Genomic DNA, 18,690 nt, shown 5'->3' with positions numbered 1-18,690 from the left:
TCTGCAACAAAACTGGACAGAATAATTTATATTGTACGGACACAAAACCAATGCAATTCAATGGTTACCGCCATTGTTTGGTTACCAACATTCTTCAAGATATATTTTGTGTTATGCAGAAAAAGGAAAGTTATGCAGCTTTTAAATAACAACAGGATGAGTAAATTATGACAGAATTTAAATTTTCTGTGAGCTATGCCTTTAAATGTTATTCTATCTTGATTCCAAAAACCTGAATGAGACATCAGCTGAAGTGTGAGCTTCACAAGACTATCTTGCAAGGCAATAATCATAGACCTGGCAAACCCATGATTTTCCAAACCTTAACAGACTGTTGAGTTTCCACACGTCTGACCTCTTAAGTCTATCATGTCACATCCGTGTGACTCTCTCAATATCTAACCCCGACTTATGTTTCTATTAAAGCCTGAGAATGACGTTACTTCCATCAGTGTGTGATAATTAGTGTTAGCGTGATTCCCTCATTGTCCTTAGCTTGGTCCGTCAATGCGATGAGAACCTGATGTGTGAGTAGAGTGAGTATGCAAAATGCAGGCCCTGATTTATATGATTTACTTTCCATTTAAAAATGACGGGCGGCACCACCCACACTGACATTCATCTCTTTTATAAATTACCAGACAGCTGTTTAAAGGGCCACTAATCCAGGTGTTTTCTGCAATGTAAAAATAGTCAGTGGTATCCCCATAATGTCTCTGTAAAGTTTCAGCTCAAAAACACCACATATCTTTCAGTACAATATGTTGAACATGGCCATTTAGAGCTGCAATGGAAAACGTGGCATTTTTGTGTGTGTCTCTTTAAATCCAAATGCGCTTCTGTTCCACTCCCGTATGCAAAATAGGAGGTGGAGCGCTCACACATGTGCTTTGGATGACATAAAGAGAAGCAATATGGCGCAATTACGACTGGAAAGCTCTATCCACCCAAAACCATACACTTACTGCTATAAATGATCACCTTAATGCCTTGTTCATAAATACAAAATAAATGGAAATTACAAAACATAGATAGAACAACAAATGCTGACCATTTGCTGTTTGAAATGTTAGCCATTGATGATTAATCATGTGCATGCATATTACTAACAGCCATAAACATAAATTCAGAGTAATTGTCTATGACATACAGGTATGTAAAGATCTGCAACCAGATGTTATTATGTTTTGTGTAGCAATTTCCGAGTATACCTCATTGTCTTACAAATGCGCACTCTGTTTCAATCCGCTCTAAGTATTGTCGCACTTAAGAAATACATCATAACTCTGAACTCACCGAGAAAGACACTGCTGTAAATTTCTTTCGTTGTTATGAATAAGCTTTACAAAAATGATGTCGGTCACAAGTCTTCTGAGCCGATGGGTGCGATTCGTTAACACTAACTTTACAACACAACACCTGTCTTTGGACCAATGTAAAGTCTCAGGTTTAGCCGCAAACATGTAAACAACAGCCGCTAACACGCTAAACACATTATTTAAGAAGGCGATTTAAATAAGATGTGTAATACTTACTTCTTCCGGAGATTAAGCTTGACCGCGAACAGCTGGTACTGATCCGCTCTTGAGAATCAATTTTTTGGCTAATGCCATGCTATACTGACCACTGATTCGCTGCGACCCCGGGAGCCGAAGATACATTCGGCGGAAGGCGACTTTTTTGGCCATTTTACATCTAACAAAAGGCTCGTGCAAGAGCCTTTTGCACGAGCCTTTTGCACAACACATTGGCTCGTGCTACATCTGCTCTTGCCTGAAAATGACTGACAGCGTGTCTCTGGCAAAGGTGGATCTACCCGTTCATAAGGCAGAGTCTGTGAGGTGAGCTGTCATGGGTGGGCGTAAATCAATGTGACATCATTGATAGGGGATCACCAACACCCTACAACAGGGTTCCTCAACTCTTACCCTGGAGGTCCGGAGCACTGCAGAGTTTAGCTCCAGCCCTGATCAAACACACCTGAGCAAGCTAATCAAGGTGTTCAGGATCAGTAGAAAATCAAAGGTAGGCAAGTTTGATCAGGGTTGGAGCTAAACTCTGCAGTGCTCCGGACCTCCAGGGTAAGAGTTGAGGAACCCTGCCCTACAAGGAGATTACAAAAAGAAGAATATATTTGTATAATTATAGGGTGTTTCTGCACACACATGGCTACTCAATTTCTGGTAGAAAAACATTTAAAAGTGCATTTCTGGGATAGCGGCCCATTAAAGAAAGGAGGTTCATGAGACAAAATATATTATTATATAGCATATTTTTCAAGTAAATAAAAAATGGAAAAATCTAGGCATACAGTAACGTCACGTCTCAGTAGTAGCCTACTGAACTTTTACAGGTTGCAGTCTGGGAACTTTTGTGGGCAGTTAGTTGTTCACAACGCGTTACTTACTTTGGTGCAAAACCAGTAAGTGGGGGAGAGTTGAAGAAGTTGGACCGGGCAGTAGTGATGCGCGGATGGTGGTTAAATCTGCGTGCACTGCGGATGATCCGCGGGTCGGGTAATAAAAAAATACAATCAGATTAATTGCGGTTGGGCCGCGGATGGATGATATCATATACAATATTAACAACATTTCTCTAAAAATACGAATGTGTTTTAAGTGCATTTTTCATCAGGCGATAATTTGCAGTAATTTAAAAGAAATGCGGTAGAGGACGGTCTATTTCTTACAGCAGAAATGGAGCCAAACCAAATGGAGAATTAAAAAGAAAAAAAGGTAGAAAAGAAAAGTACCGTGGGTGTGGGAGCGTTTTAGCGAATAACAAGGATGAATCAAGTACTGGGTATGTAATATGCATCGACTGTGTGACAGGTACATCATGTGTGTGCTAATTTGAAGTATTAGATTTAAGTATTTATAGACAAAGAAAGTGCTAGAAAATTTACTGAGTAATTTAAAAGACGATCGGGTCCGGATATCTATATCAGAAAGGATGTGTTTGATTTGTTCTACTTTCATTAGTTCAACTCAAGTGTGAGAGGTGGGTCTTGACAATTGGATGTTTGCTGGGAAAAGAGAGAAAATATCTAAAATCAAGTATATAAAAAAATCACCACACTTTTACTTTATTCTCCTGTTTTTCATATGTTTTGCCTGAAATGCAGACCTCATGTGTCAGGTTCGGTCAGAAGACGAGGAATCAATTGCGGTACAATAATGTTTATTTTAAGCTTAAACATAATACAGACATGGTGATGGTAGTAGCAAGAGAAGCAGGCGGGGTTTCAGCTGATGTCGGTTGACTGCAAGGCCAACTGGGGTAAGCCCCAGTGTACGCCAACGTCAACCAAGTCGAAGAAGCAAAGAACCTGTCTGCAGTGGAGAGGTGGAGACCCACCGGAGGAGTCCACTGGACCAGTGGCCAAACCCACTGAGGCACGAGACACGAAAGAGCTGGTGTGACAGACACTCCCAGAATTTGGACAGCGCCGGAGTGAGAGTCCTAGGCTGGTAGTCAGGTTCTTGGTAGGCGGCTCTTCCTCGTAGGATTGGTCGAGGGTGGTGAAGATCTGTCCGGTGAGACTGTCAAAAGTATGACAAAGTATGGAACAAAAATAATGACAGTAGTGTTTACAGAGCCTTAACTGAGGACTAAAAATGTCCTAGGGAGAAAAAGGGAATCCCAGGATATAGTCAACAGGACAGCCACTCAATAGACAAGACTACAAAAAGCAAGACAGCTTTAAACAGGGATAATCCACACGACAAGACTAGACTGGAGAATACAAAACGGTGCTGTGACCTTAGTCAACGATAGCACGAGGGACAATGAGAAGTGATGGTGGTAATAAGGGGGTAAGAGAGATAGAAACCAGGTGTAGGTCATGAAGTAAATGATGGAGTAATGGGAGCGGACGCAGACAGCGAACACGTGGGGCCATGACACGTTCGAACACTCACACACACAACAAAACAAACAAGGTAGAGATTAACCCCGGAACCCAACATCATGTCTGTTTTAGGATAAATATTAAACTGTTGTCAGATCTGCCATTATGCCAAAGTCTGCAATGAAAAACCACAGTTTAGTATGAATTCAAACATTTCTTGTCAAATTCTTACAAGATCACATTCTCTGGGTTACATAATTCAGAGTTATTTTATTGCTCTGTAATCGTACTGCTCGTCAGAAATTGTTCATTTTTATTTATCCTATAAAATTGTAGGAGAAAAGTCTGTTAAATCGAGGTTTTACCCTTGCCCTTGCCATGACAAACTGAAATATGATTGCAAGTCAATTATTTAAACAGTTTGGCTTGAATAAGAATGACATTGTAAAGAAGGCACATTTGTCTTACCAACAGCAGGAGATGCCAGCGAATTCTTTACAACAGCACTTTTTATGATGTTAAGACAAAGGCTTGTTTTCTTGCTTGGTAGCAAACTAGGGTATGTTTTTATAACCATGGAAGACATTTTCATTCTGACATGTGAATGTCAATAGATAGCCATCTTACAAAACAAGTTGATTATGTTGGTTAAATCAGAAGGCAATTTAATGGCATGTTTTTTGTTCTCACTAGAATCGGCACAGTTATTAGCCTCATGCTTGAATAGTCTGTGTCTGTAATATCTTTATTTTCTCTATGAAGAGCTGAACAAAGAAATAACAATAATGGAATGTCTAGCCAGGAGCTGATTACCAAGGATAACTGTAGCAGATGTTGGAGGAGGAATCTCACTTATTCTGCCAGGCTCTTGGGAATTTCACCAAGTCGAGCAGGACCAGGTGGTGAAAGCTTTTGTCTGAAAAATGCTGGCTCGTACAGTACATGCTTTAGGATCTGCCATATTCAATGGCTGTTGTCTCAGAGAGTTCTAGGTAGCTCTAATGACTGAGCATCCGCTAGTTTGGATGGCTGCAAGAGTGATGATTGGTGGACATGGATAATACTTGATAAGTCCCGTGTACTGATCTTGAATCGATATGAATACCAGACAGAAGGGGCTACCTTACTCCAGCGAACCTGCAACAGATCCAGCAATGAGGTACCAAAATGGTCCTCATTCCTGGATTCCTTTTCATTTCTCTTCTTAATATTACACTTATACTTTCACGGCTAATATGAAGATAAATTTTACTCGGATAACTCCCACAGAATGTTTTTAAACTGTGAAAGTTATTTTGAAAGTTCTCAAAACATTGACCAGTGAAAATGCACCAAAGAAGGTCTGAGTTGTTTGTATTTCATTTAAAAGGGTACTTTACATCTTCAAAAGCTCATTGAACCCAAAGCTCAGCAGATAATGAGGTAGTCAACATTATGCCTAATTTTTACAATCTGGTTTATAAGAGCGGCCAAAAGGTGCACACATGGTTAGGCATCAGAGCAGATATCACAAGTCCCTCCATTCGAGTGAAGGCTACTGAAGTAGGGGCGCCATTCAACAGGCATGAAATTTTACATCTGAGACAATTTCGGGAGACTGCAAGGCTTTGTGATGTGCTACAATAACACAATTCCCTCAACTAAACATCCAACCCCTCATATAAGTTCCCTCTTGTGACTTATTATCACCTGTGGCTGAAAAAGTAAGTTTATGAAATCCAATCCCTAAAGAGAACCTGCCATTTGCAAAGCTTTACAACCCAGAGAAACTTATGCCAGAGACGAAGGATAAATAATATATATCATGTCATGTATCGTATTTACTGTCCTTGTGTAGTTGGTTTGCAAATATGATCCCTTTGCTATTCCTTGAGGTGGTCTTATGGAGTATGTATATCCACAGGACTATCAGTGTCTCAGTGCCCCTCCTCTCCCATCTTTACATAAGTCATTCATGTTGAGGTGATTTATCATTGTGAGTAATGCTCCGGATGAAGCGAAAGGCTACAGTGAATTTAAGGAAGGAGGGGGGAAGTTGTGGGTGTGGGACACAGAAAAACTGTCCAGATTCAGGACCATTTGGGTTTAAATCATACCCCATGAAGGGGCCATGGTTTTGTTTTGTTGTGGTGTGACTTGGCATGGTCTCCAGGTGGGACATCTATTGAAGTGGAAACAGAATTTCAAAAACAGCTTGGCTGGACATAAAGCAGTTGAGTAAATGCTAGATTAAATCTGATTCATGCTTTTCAGCATAGTACATCTGTCTTTTTCAAACACACTAACCCTCTTTTCTTGATGGTTTCAGTAGGTTAGATTCTCTCATGACGGTGAGATACAGTAATGGGCCAGAGAGTAGTGTGCTCGTGGGATGTTTTACCTACTTCTTTAACATCTTTTCATCTCAGTTCCCTTGCTTATTCAGCTCACTTCTTACTAAATTAATTAAGAGGAAGCCAAATTGTTGACAGGTTTTATGACGCAACATCCCCGTGTGGCCATAAAAGGAAACCTGGTGGCACTCAGAAATTCTTATCAAGGTTATGAACCTTGATTCCGCTATTTCACTCAGTGCACTGAATCTCTATTGCCATTTCCACCTGCACTATATTATAAAGATGAGCTCATCCAATTGTTCTCCACATTAGAAGTTCCACTAGTGTTTATTGGTTGATATGTCAGACAAGGTCAGACACAAACTGAGGTGTTGAGTGTGCTATAACAGAGCCAACCTGTGCCTTATATCATTGTTAAAGTCAGGAAGAACATAATACTAGCTGGACAAGGATCTCTATGAACACTCTGGCAACTAATAAACAGAAACAAGTGCATGTGCAATCTTAAACTGACAGCTACATTAGAACAATAAAATGGCAATTTGAAAATTAAGTCTAACAGGGTAATAGGCCTACATGCATTTAAATATTAAATGGGTAAAGGAAAAATCTAGACATTCTTTCAGAACAACTGGACATAAAACACTATATAGATAACATTAGTCATCTGGAATGATTTTACTTTTTAGCAGTGCCACATATATCTGATAAAACTCGTATACAAGAGTGATTGATGGCTTATTCTCAGCAGGCACTTCAGAAGAGTTTCTCTGATTACATAATTGGCTCACAACACCACAGGGAGAGGGTCTTGTTTTGATATTTCATGTCTTTGGTGATTCTTTTGGCCCGGAGCAATCCACAAGTCTACGAGGGAAAGCGCCACTGTCCATTTTGAGGGTTTTATGTTTAGTTTGTCTTGGCCACAGGATGCATATCGTTCTGATGACATTCTGCAGACATTTCCAGGGTTTTTTGTTTAAGCTCCATCCATCTCTCTGTCTGTCTCTTTCTCAACCATCAAAGAAGAAAAGAGAGAGTTATGTCTCCCCCTGTGTTCTCACTCACTCAAATCCGGCTCAAGAGTTTTGGGGTAGTAGGAGGGGGTTTGCTGCTTCTCCCAGCATACTACTTTTTGTCAAGTTCTTGGACCTCCTGACCTCCCGTTTGCTACTTGGCCCCATCTACTGATGAGTGATTGGTAATAAAAAGTCCCTCTCATGCCCAGGAGTGTGTTAAACATCTCACTGGTAACACAAAAGCGATTTCTCACTGTCTGGTTATCCATGGGTAACCAGACCCACAGAAGCGATTTCTCACTGTCTGGTTATCCATGGGTAACCAGACCCACAGAAGCGATTTCTCACTGTCTGGTTATCCATGGGTAACCAGACAGTTATCCATATCCAATCGTTTTTGTACCCAGCATCCTGCAGACAAAGAAGTCGGAGTATAAATGCATGTGTTGGTAAAGCTATTAGAATGTGATTTTGTCAACAATTTAGGAATAGCAAAGAAATTTGACAGTAAATCTGTTAATGTCAAAAAAATATGCTTGATGCTATACTTCAGATGGTCAGTACTTTTGAAAGCAACTTTTATGCTATATATATATATATATATGTATATAAATGTAAATAATCCATTAAATCCCAGCAGGTCGAGAAAGAGAGAAATAAAAAACATTGTTCAAATTTAACATGTTTGGGCAATTGTGGTGGAAAAACAAAGCCCGCCCTCATCAGGCCGACTCTTACACTCCCAAGATGTGTTTGTTAGGACAGATGGTCGGGTGTTTCTTATAGTTGAAGTCCCATTCCCTAGAAATATCTTGTTGCAAATGTACAAACCCAAGAAAAGAACTCCTGTCAAGGGATGAGTGCAAACAAGCCAGTATTGTAGGATAGTCTATTTAAATGCAAGAACAGTGAAAGTAATTATTTAAAAGTAATCAACGTTTTCAACTAAGGCTCTATAAAAACACACAGTAATCAATGACGAAGATATGTGTTTTTACATCACTACATGAAATGTTGTAGACCAGAACATGTCTGTCTCTATTTCAGTCTCATGGCATATCCTTTATTAAGTCTATTGATGTGTTTTGCTAACATGAGGACATGCAGGCTGGTATTGCGCTAGTTTTGGCTGATGAGGAGGCCAATATTTCAGTGCTTTAAAAGATTCTGCTTCCTTTCTCGGATGAAGTATTACAACTACTTTTTGTTATTGAGCCAAAAATCACAGGTAACAGGGGCCATTCACAATCTGCCAGAAGGAGGGGTTATGCACTTCACGGAGAATTTACTTAATATTGAGTCTCAAAACACAGCAAGCTTCTTAAAGACGTTGCTATGGAAGCAAATAAATAGATGTGTTTTCATTTTCCCTCTCTGGAGTCCAAACTTAGATGGTCACCATCCAGCCAGCTTCCCTTTTGGCACAGGGTTGTATGTACTGTATGTTTGAAAAATATTCAGAGGGGTTTTGGATCATTAATAAAGCCTAATTGCAGCTAACTTAGCTGTTATCGGCTTCTCCTTAAACAAGCAATTTGGTATGAAATTTGAGGTTCTGCACTCATTAATGCTGTGTTGGTCAGTGCAGCATTTGTATAAACACTTAATAAATCCCTCATAAGACGATGTGCAAACCTGCGGCCGGAATGCATTGCCTACAGCTCTTTCTCAATGCTTATTTAAAACTGAGGCCATCTCAGATGTTTCATATAATATACTGAGGAACCGCAATCCATCGACAAGAAAGTCCTGGATCATGATTTCTTGATTTGGCCTTTAGAGTTATTGCCTTTGTCTGCACTAAGCAAAATATATATGTTTCATTTCTAGGGGAAAGTTGAACGAGGGTTGGAGGCACTGCCAGCCACAGAGAAAATTAGGGCTTCGTTTAGCAGGAAATTACAAATCCACCTTTCAGACTACTGCATCCTACCTGTATATCATCCAGCCCTGCAGCACGGGATCCCGAAGGGAATTTCACCATGGTCTAGAACAATGACAATCAACTTACCTAATTTATTTTTTGTTAACATTATATTAATGTCTGCCATACACAAATGTGTACATGATGCCCTTATTAAAGAGCAGATTTAATTTGTCCATTCACTTGCAAAATGGAGAATTTCCTTAATCGCTTTAAAACACACAGTAGATATGCTCAGGTGTACAATCACTCATTTCAGGGTCTACCTTCCCAATCCTCATTTTAGGGTGGGAGTTTGATGAGGATTCAAGAGAATACAACACATGGCTTATAAACTACAGGCCAAGTGACAAGGGACTCATCAGAAAATCATCACTACATGAAGGCCGTAACAGTGTGAGGAGATGAAAAATGAAGTTTTATAGTCTATGTCTTCCATATGAAGGCTGCAACCCCTATGCCCTTGAGGACTGATAGACGCTTACAGCTGTGGGACACGGTGGGAGAAATGATTTGCATAGCCATAGGTCAACAGCTGTTAATGTCATTAGGCAGGGGTAAGGGGTTGTTTGGGGGTGGAGTGCATTATTTATTGGTTTCCCCTAATGTTAGAGAACCGGTCTCCGCCTTTGTTGATTGGCTCTCTTTCTGTTTTGGCTTAGGGATGCAGTAGTATTCCCAACAATGTCTTTCCTGTAGCTCAATGGTAAGAGCATTGCGGTAACAATGCAAGGTTGGGTGTTCAATCCCAGGGGTTTGCACATACCTATGTATAAATCTATAGGAAAATCCAATGTAAGTCGCTTTGGATAAAAGCGTCTGCTGAATGCATGAATGTAAATGTCTCTTGATACGTTAAAACAAAAATAACAGAACACTTTTTGTGTGTATTGAATGTTTGTTTACACAACAATGTCATTTTGGGGGCATGAAAATGCTTCATTTTTAAGTTAAATGTTTTTGAATACGATAATTTTCTGCAAATTCTACACCTAAATCTAAGCTTTACGCTGTGAAAATATCCACAAAAATAGGACACAATATACAGTGTTCATATAAAGGCGTTAGTAATGGTAAGAATTAACAGTTTCATCTGTATTTAAACATTTTCACAGATTTTCACATTTGAACAGAAATGTTCTTAAAATTACAAATAATATACTGTTATAAAATTACCAGTACATTTCTTGCTATCTTTACTATCTTTGCCATCTACCTGTACTCGTACAGCTAGCGTAAAAATAATGAAGTCTTCTTTTGTAAACTTTACAGTTATCCTTCTGCCTAGTACATGATAAGTCCTATCCCTGTAGGGAAAAAGCATATTGTATTATAATGTAAAAAATATCTCAATTACTCCAGATTTCAGTTAGAAACTGGTCTTGCGTCACTGAAACGAGACGAGTGTAACCTTCTGACCAGATTTTGAAAGCGCCATTTACCAAAGGGAAAAAGATGGAAGATTATTTGCAACTGGAGAACTTTCATTGTACCATTAACAGTTACGTGTATGACATGTACAAAATAAATGCAAGGATAGTTGCGCAAATGAAACAAAATGGCCCCTTATTATGAGAAGATTTAATGTGGGTAAAAGCTTGTTAGACCCAAGAAACTAGAGGAGACACAATGAATAATGGCTTGCCTCAGTATGTTTGTTCAGTCCTCTGTAATCTGTGTCCCTGTGCTCACTGTGCTGTTTATCACACACTCCCAGCTGGATAACTGACAGTGCCCCACCACACGCCCTTCCAGAATCCCCCTACTCACCCAGCCTGAACCTATTTCTGCCATATTTTCAAAAGTGCTCCACCTGACCCGGCACAGTGGCTATTCCCCCTGACATGTAGCAGCAATAGCCGCCACCAGCCCATCTCAATAATTACTCACAAATGAGAAACAGGAAAATGAAACTACTGGTCATAAAGAAATAAAAAGGTGAAGAAAAAATACCTCTCTACATTTCAGCAATCTGCAATATCATGTGAGCTGCATTAATTTCCCACATGAAGTAGTGTCTAGCCTCTGAAATGGTAAAAAAGGTGAGGTGACTCTTATAAGGCCTGGGAGTGGGAAACGTATCAGAGACTTTCAGACTTTTGGCACCAATAGGCTGTTTCACTCTCTCACCCACTCTTTTTTTCTCTCTCTCCTTTTTTCTGTCATTCTTCATCACCCTTTCTCCTCCCACTTCTGAAAACTGGAAAAGAGACCCAAAGAAGGTTTGAAGAAGTTTATTTTATGTAATGCTTTAGGTGGAGTTGTTTAAAAGCAAAACAAGTAGCATGTGTATCATTATTATAAAAAGATAACATCTATGAGCTGCTCGATAAAAATGCACCATCTAACAAAATCTATAATGTCCTGAAAGTTTTCTACTCTGGTTTAATTTACTTCTATTCTCATCTGACTCTCTTGCTGTTTTCAAAGGGACATCGCTGCAGGATTCTCATTTCATACAGTCTCTGCCAGCTGACTCATGAAAAAATACAAATTAACAGTGTAGTGTCTTACTGCATTTAGCATGAAAAACTAACCAAACCCCATTGTTATTTTATCTCAATACTGATAAATATAGTGCTTGCCTCTTCTGAGCACCTTGCTTGTTTTTTTTATAGGAACAGCCTGCATTTGTTTATGTTTGGAAAATGAGCCCTTGCAAATATAGTAATGGACACAAACTTAAACATGCTTAAAATATTTAAATATAAGACATTAATATATGCAAACATGCAGGTACAACAAAAACAGGGGAAATCTATTAAACGACAATGAGATAAGGAGTGGTCAAATTTAAATAGATTTTTCTTTCTTCATTCTGACTGTATTTGAGAGGGGTTAAATCCATCATCTGATTTATCACTGTGCCCATTGAGCAGGAAGTCACCATCCAAACACTTAATACTGGCATCGTATATACCTGTTGTCTAGATCTTGTGACATTGATTTAACACTGAAGGAAGCAACATAAAGTGTGCCTATTACATACAGAAACACTGGCAGTTTGGAAATAAATCAGTGAAAGGAATAAATAAAAAGACAGAAACTGAGAGAAATGAAAGACAGATGGGCCTGGGATGGGGAGAAGAGGTCCAAGTTGGCCCACTGAAGTGTTGCTTATGTAATACCACACTTATACTTGTGTGCCAAAGCTTTTTAGCATGTTTGTGTAGACATGTCTAAAGCACAGCTTTGAAATCAATATTTGTAATAACTGAAAAAAACACTTTTAGACAGAACCGATCCTGGCATATCCATTTTATTTCAACAATTGATTTGTTGCCTAATTAAAACAGATACATTCTTTCGTTTATGTACTAGACTGACTAAATATTCCTGTCCGGTTAGTGAAAGTGAAATTGGTAATCTTTCCTAAGTAGAGATCTGTCTGGAAAAGTTCAAGGTATCCACAGCAACAAGCAGATGTGTGTATGGAGAACAAGTGGTATTTTGATGAGTTATTGTGTGCTCTTATGACTTTAACGGCCAAACAATAAAAGAGATTCCAAGACCTATGCAGAGTTTAAAACTCTAGTGCAACTGATAAAATTAACTTAAATGCGCAAGATAAAAAAGTGTGTGCTAAATGCATTACATGTAAAGTTATTATACATACATCAGTAATGTAATTTTTAACAAAACATTCGGCAATGTTGCATTTGTGTAAGGATCATTTCCCCAATAGCCGCAATGACATAGGGCTTTGCATCTTACCACCCACCATGTTTGCATTGGCACAGACCCAATGCCTATCTGTCAGCAATGCCCACTACTGTTTGATTACAGTGTGCCTCTATGAGTCAGTCAACACGTGCTGCAACACACATGTGTATATATGTGTTTGGAGGCAGCTGGGGAAGAGAGGAAGTATCAGGTGTGGGATTGGTTAACAGAGGGCCTTTCCTCTGTCAGTATGCACCTAAAGAGAATTCTCAGAGGGCCCGTGGTCATCAGGTGATGAAAACTTGGCTGCAGGGTGCCGGGAGCGGGGCATTTAACCTCACTCTGAACAGATGTGTATGAACGAGCTTGAGTAAAATCTGTGCTCAGTTAAGAGAGACAATACAGTGTGAAAATTTTAAATTCTATCATTATCCTCATGTCATTCAAAATCTATATATGACTCTTCTGTGGAAAACAAGTGAAGATATTTTGAGACTTATCCTAATGGTTGTGTCCATATAATGGAGGTAAATTGGGGGCCAATGTTGCTGGGTTACCAAAATTCTTCAAAATATCTTCTTTTGTGTTCTACATTAGAAAGATAATCAAGTTGGTTTGGAATGACATGAAGCTGAGTAAATACAATAAATACATTATTTTCATTTTTGAGTGAACTAAGGCTGATGATGTGAATTCACTTTCACTCCAAATCAATCCTATGTTTACATGTAACAAACACTCACCATCTTTATGTCACAAAGCTGTCAAACATTGAAACATTTTGTTATGTTGAAGAGGCAAGCCTATTCTTCTCTCACTTTCCTAGCAATTAGTGTGTTCATATTTAATATTCCCATGCCTACATTAATTAAAGCTCTGCATATTTTTAGGAAAATTAAAAAAATGTACACACATACACACACAAATTTGTTTATCGCTTCCCTGCGATCCCATTTTTCAACCTTTAGTTAGTGTGTAATGCTGCCTTTAGAGCATAAATAATACCTGCAAAATGATAAAGCTCAAAGTTCAGTGCAAAGCCAGATATTGTCTTAAACAGAATTTGCTTTTCAAGGACTACAGAGAACGGTTGGATCGGACTACAGCCCTATACTTCCCGGATACATGATGTCACCATTCCAAGTGCTTTTAATAACCTCCGCCTGAAGGAATACGCCAAAAAATGGGCGAGATCTTCCTTAGAGAAGAGGAAGACCCACTGGACTAGTGTTCGGTTATCAGAGATTGTGAACATTTGACTGAGCTACACGCTAAACTACTTTAACTTTCCTCACAGTCCTACAGCTGGTAATAAGAATTACGATACACATTCTAAGATAACCAACGGTGAAATAACAGCTTCGATGACTTTAATATTGTCTGTTATCCAACTTTGGACTTTGAAAAATCAGTGGCCTCATGATTAATACATTGACTAATCTGATAATGAAGAGTGCAGTAACTTCAACTCTAGTTCAGATTGAAAAAAAAACACCAACCCTCTTTCCTTCTCTAAACAGGTAGTAGTCTAGCTTTTGTTGAAACAAGTAACTTTGTACTAGCACCTATTGTATTATAGCTCGTGTATGACATATTGGGTATTACTCCCTGAACTCACTGTAAGTCATTTTGGATGGAAGCATCTGCTAAATTACTAAAGGTCAATTAATGTTTAAAATATTTTATCAATTTCATAGAATTCATCCTAAAATCATATATTTATTGCCAGATTATATCCCTTGTGCGTTAGTTAATTTTGCATATTTAAAATATCGTTTTGTATTAATCTACTGTCATGATTCTGCCTCATCATGTCATGTCTTTCTTGATCTTGTGGCAGAGTCATGGCAAAGCCTTATGTTTTATGTGGAGAGAGACATTTTGGCCAATTGGCCTTCCATAGACTGTCTCCGGTCTCGTCTCTGTTCCCGTCCCTCTCGTTCCTTGTTTAGCTTCCTGCCTGTTTCTTATCACCCTCCCCTGCCCATTTTTAATTACCCTTTGTTAGTCTCCTATATAATTTCCTTGTGTTGGCTATCCTGTGCTGGTTCACTTTGTATTTTCCACTTGTTGTGTCCTCCGAGCAAAAGTCTAGTTTTGTCAAATTATACCAGAGGCTGCCTAGGTGAGAAACGCACAACTTGTATGCAGATATTTGGAAACGTTTACATTTGGCAGTCAGCAGATATACTGACGTTTAATGTTTATAGCATATTATTAAATCCTTTAACGAAAGCAGCCTTGGAAGAAATTTAATATCCAAGTAAAAATAACACCCTAAATGTGTCTGTAATCTGTAAAGAGATGACTACAACAGCCGTTTGGTCTTAAACACTTCTCATATGTTAGATATTTATGGTTCTGTTGGTTTTCTTCTTCTTCTTACCCAATGGGAGTCTATGGCGGCCCATAGGAAAATGATCAAATTTTGCACATGCATAGTGGTGGTGCTCAACGGTCCTGTGACCAAGTATGGGGTCTCTAGCACTCTCTTTATAGCGACACCAGCAGTTAAAACATTCACTTTTAAAACGGTTTAACTTGTGAACCCATTGACCTACAGAAATTCTACTCAGCACGTCATCCACTTGTCACACTCATCGCATTCCATGTTTTACACTAAAACTCCGCCCATTACACTAGTGTTAAAGATTTTGTAATTATAACAATCAATTGTTATAAAAGTTGGCTCAGACGATTAGACAAGCCGCAGTGACTTGACCCAACAGAATTGTGTTTTGCCGTTGTTCAAAAGTTATGACGTAGCAAACTTTTCAAGTTGACCCAAAACCTTAACTGTATCTCGAGCATTCTTCGATCTATCGTTACGAAACGTTTTTACGCTTCATCAACAATTCGGACTGCATTGAAGAAATGCAGTCTGGCTGCTGTTTTGATCAAATTAAAATCTTTACACTAAATTAAATTTCTTATATTGTAATATTTTTATTTTAAGATTTAGATTACCATATGAAGGTTTTTAATTCTTAGTAGAAGCCAAAATACACATTGCAAAAAAATCTTGACTTAAGTTGAGTTTCTGAGTTTTGTTTGCAATGTGTATTTTGGCTTCTACTAAGAAGAAAAAAAAACTGCATATGGTAATCTAAATCTCAAATTAAAAATGTTTGGAAAATACATTTTCCAAATATATTTCAATATATTCAGCAGTGTCTTACATATATGTGAATATATGACATTTCCGTATGGGCAGATCCACACAGAAATGGCCGAATTATTATTTTGGGGGGTATTTTTTGAGAAATACCTCTTTAAAGTTGACTGTGCCCGTAACATTGGATCTTTCTCATATTTAACTATTCTGGATGTACTGTTTTGTGCATTACTATGCAAAATTACCTTTTTGAGTTCATTTCCACTTATGCTATTTGTTTCTCTAATACATTGTCTGTTATGTCTGCTCTACCCTCTCATTTCAGCCCCTTTGGGGATTGGCCCATGGCAATGTTTGAAGCTCTGAATGCTCTCCTCGGCATCCAGGTTCAAGCATGACATCTGAGTGGCACACCTGATAAACTGCAAACCTATAGTCTCTAATGTTGTAGGTTTCAATCCAGTGTGGTGCGACTGGAACATTTATACACAAGTTCTTCAGTTAGATGTCATTCTCACTTGTGCTTATTAACCTATACGGTTTCCCGAAAGTGCAGTTTCTGTGGTTTTTGCTCTTGTGCTCTGCAACCGTATTGGCTGCTGTAACTTCAGGGTGTATTCTCACTTATCCCGGTTGCTCTCAACTGTGCCAGAGCGCAATTGTCCCCCCTCCCAGTCCCCCGCTGGCCTCTACTCACATTACTCTTTACCATCCACACCCGGGTACTTTTTCATCATTACGATGTGACTGCTTCGAAGCAAACGTTAACAAAGTGAAATAAGATAACTAGTTACAGACTAGTGTTAGCTTACATTTAATCACCATTAAATCAGTGAAGAGAAATGTTTAGCAAGATATTCAAAAGAATGTGCAGCCAGGCAAAAAAATCAGCTGTTTTCATTGTTTTAAGAGGAAATCATGATGCGGGAAGGTGTGAATTTTGTGGGAAAGAAGAAACTGTGGAACATGTTATGGTATACTGTCAGAAATATGAGTGTGAAAGAGGGATTCTAAGGCAAAATCTAGGAAAATTAAAAAAGCAATTTATATTAGGAGATATTTTACAAAACAATTCTGGAAATGAATGTTATAAATTTATATTTCAATATCTTAGAAAAACAAATTTGTGGGAAAGGATATAAAAAAGAAATAATAATAAAAAAGAAAAAAAGGAAAGTCTTTGTGATCCATACCAGTTGGTGGCGGGATTGTCTGAACGGATTGTTTTGTCTGTGCCGGTTCCATTGATGCCTCGTTTTTCATTGTCTAACATTCGGTTCCTAAATTATTGCAAAGCATATGTTTCTTTCGCTGCTTATTTGACAAAAGTTGTCTATTTTTTCAAAGCTACGCTTGTATGATCTTTGGACCAAACGGCAAATAAATGGTTGAATAAAAAAAAATTCTGGACACTGTAAAAGCTAATATCTCACCCTTACTCTGTGCTTTGGATACAGAAATCTCATAGTGTTGAGCAATCAAACACAAGTCATCCTTCCGACATATTTCTAAACCCTCAACATTAGGTTGATCTATAAATTTCTTTAAATCAAAAGTCGCCATTAAGGGTATAGTGGAGTAGGCGGGGCGAGACCGTGGTTCGAGACCGGTGAGTAGTTGTGAATGAGCACCAGCTGTGCACACACCGGGTTTGAATCACGTAGGAGATTGGGAGCATATAAGAGAACGAGCGACCGGACCGTCGAAGAGAGAGGACCGGGCCCGGACACATGTTAAGTTAATATTTATGTTTGTTTTGCCGACAGTCATCCGTGAGGGGCTGCTGGCTGTTTATTTACGTTGTTATTATTTAATTAAAGTCTGTTTAAATGTTTGCCGGTTCCCGCCTCCTTCCTTCCCTAACTTGAATCGTATTACAAAGGGACAATAGACAGTGTGAGCAAACAGGAGAAAAATGAATAAAATCATGCACTCCGGACCTACACCTAACCAAACAACTAAATACACCCTAACTAGTCTTTGTAGGGACACGGTTTAAGAGAATACTCTCTCCCTCGGAATACCTCCAAACTCCATTCCATTCCATTCCATTTTCTACCGCTTATCCAAACTACCTCGGGTCACGGGGAGCCTGTGCCTATCTCAGGAGTCATCGGGCATCAAGGCAGGATACACCCTGGATGGAGTGCCAACCCATCGCAGGGCACACACACTCACTCATTCATTCATTCATTCATTCACTCACGCACTACGGACAATTTTTCCAGAGATGCCAATCAACCTACCATGCATATCTTTGGACCAGGGGAGGAAACCGGAGTACCCGGAGGAAACCCCCGAGGCACGGGGAGAACATGCAAACTCCACACACACAAGTCGGAAGCGGGAATCGAACCCCCAACCCTGGAGGTGTGAGGCGAACGTGCTAACCACTAAGCCACCGTGCCCCCCACTACCTCCAAACTCAACAAACTAAAATAATAAAGAAAAACGATAAACAGTAAACTGTTGTCAGAATTGGCGCTAAGCATAGTCCTGCTTGCTTACTTTAACCTTCTTTAATCCACTCACACCATACCAAATCCTGGACAGGTCCCCATTTATGTTACACTTTTAAAAGTACTCGTTATGAAAAGGGGTAAGCAACATAAATAAGACATGCAGTGCTGAGAGCAAATTAACTCTATTACTGAAGCTATGCTGCTTACGTGTCACCAAAGACTAACAAACAGAGATAACAAGAAGATTCAATATAATAGACACCAGTCAAAATGATACAAAATAAACAAGAAATTTAGATCAACACAACAAAAACAAGAGAA

This window comes from Triplophysa dalaica, chromosome 17, assembly GCF_015846415.1.
Source record: "Triplophysa dalaica isolate WHDGS20190420 chromosome 17, ASM1584641v1, whole genome shotgun sequence".
NCBI classification, from domain to species: Eukaryota; Metazoa; Chordata; class Actinopteri; order Cypriniformes; family Nemacheilidae; genus Triplophysa; species Triplophysa dalaica.
Note: the sequence above shows the minus strand (reverse complement) of the source record.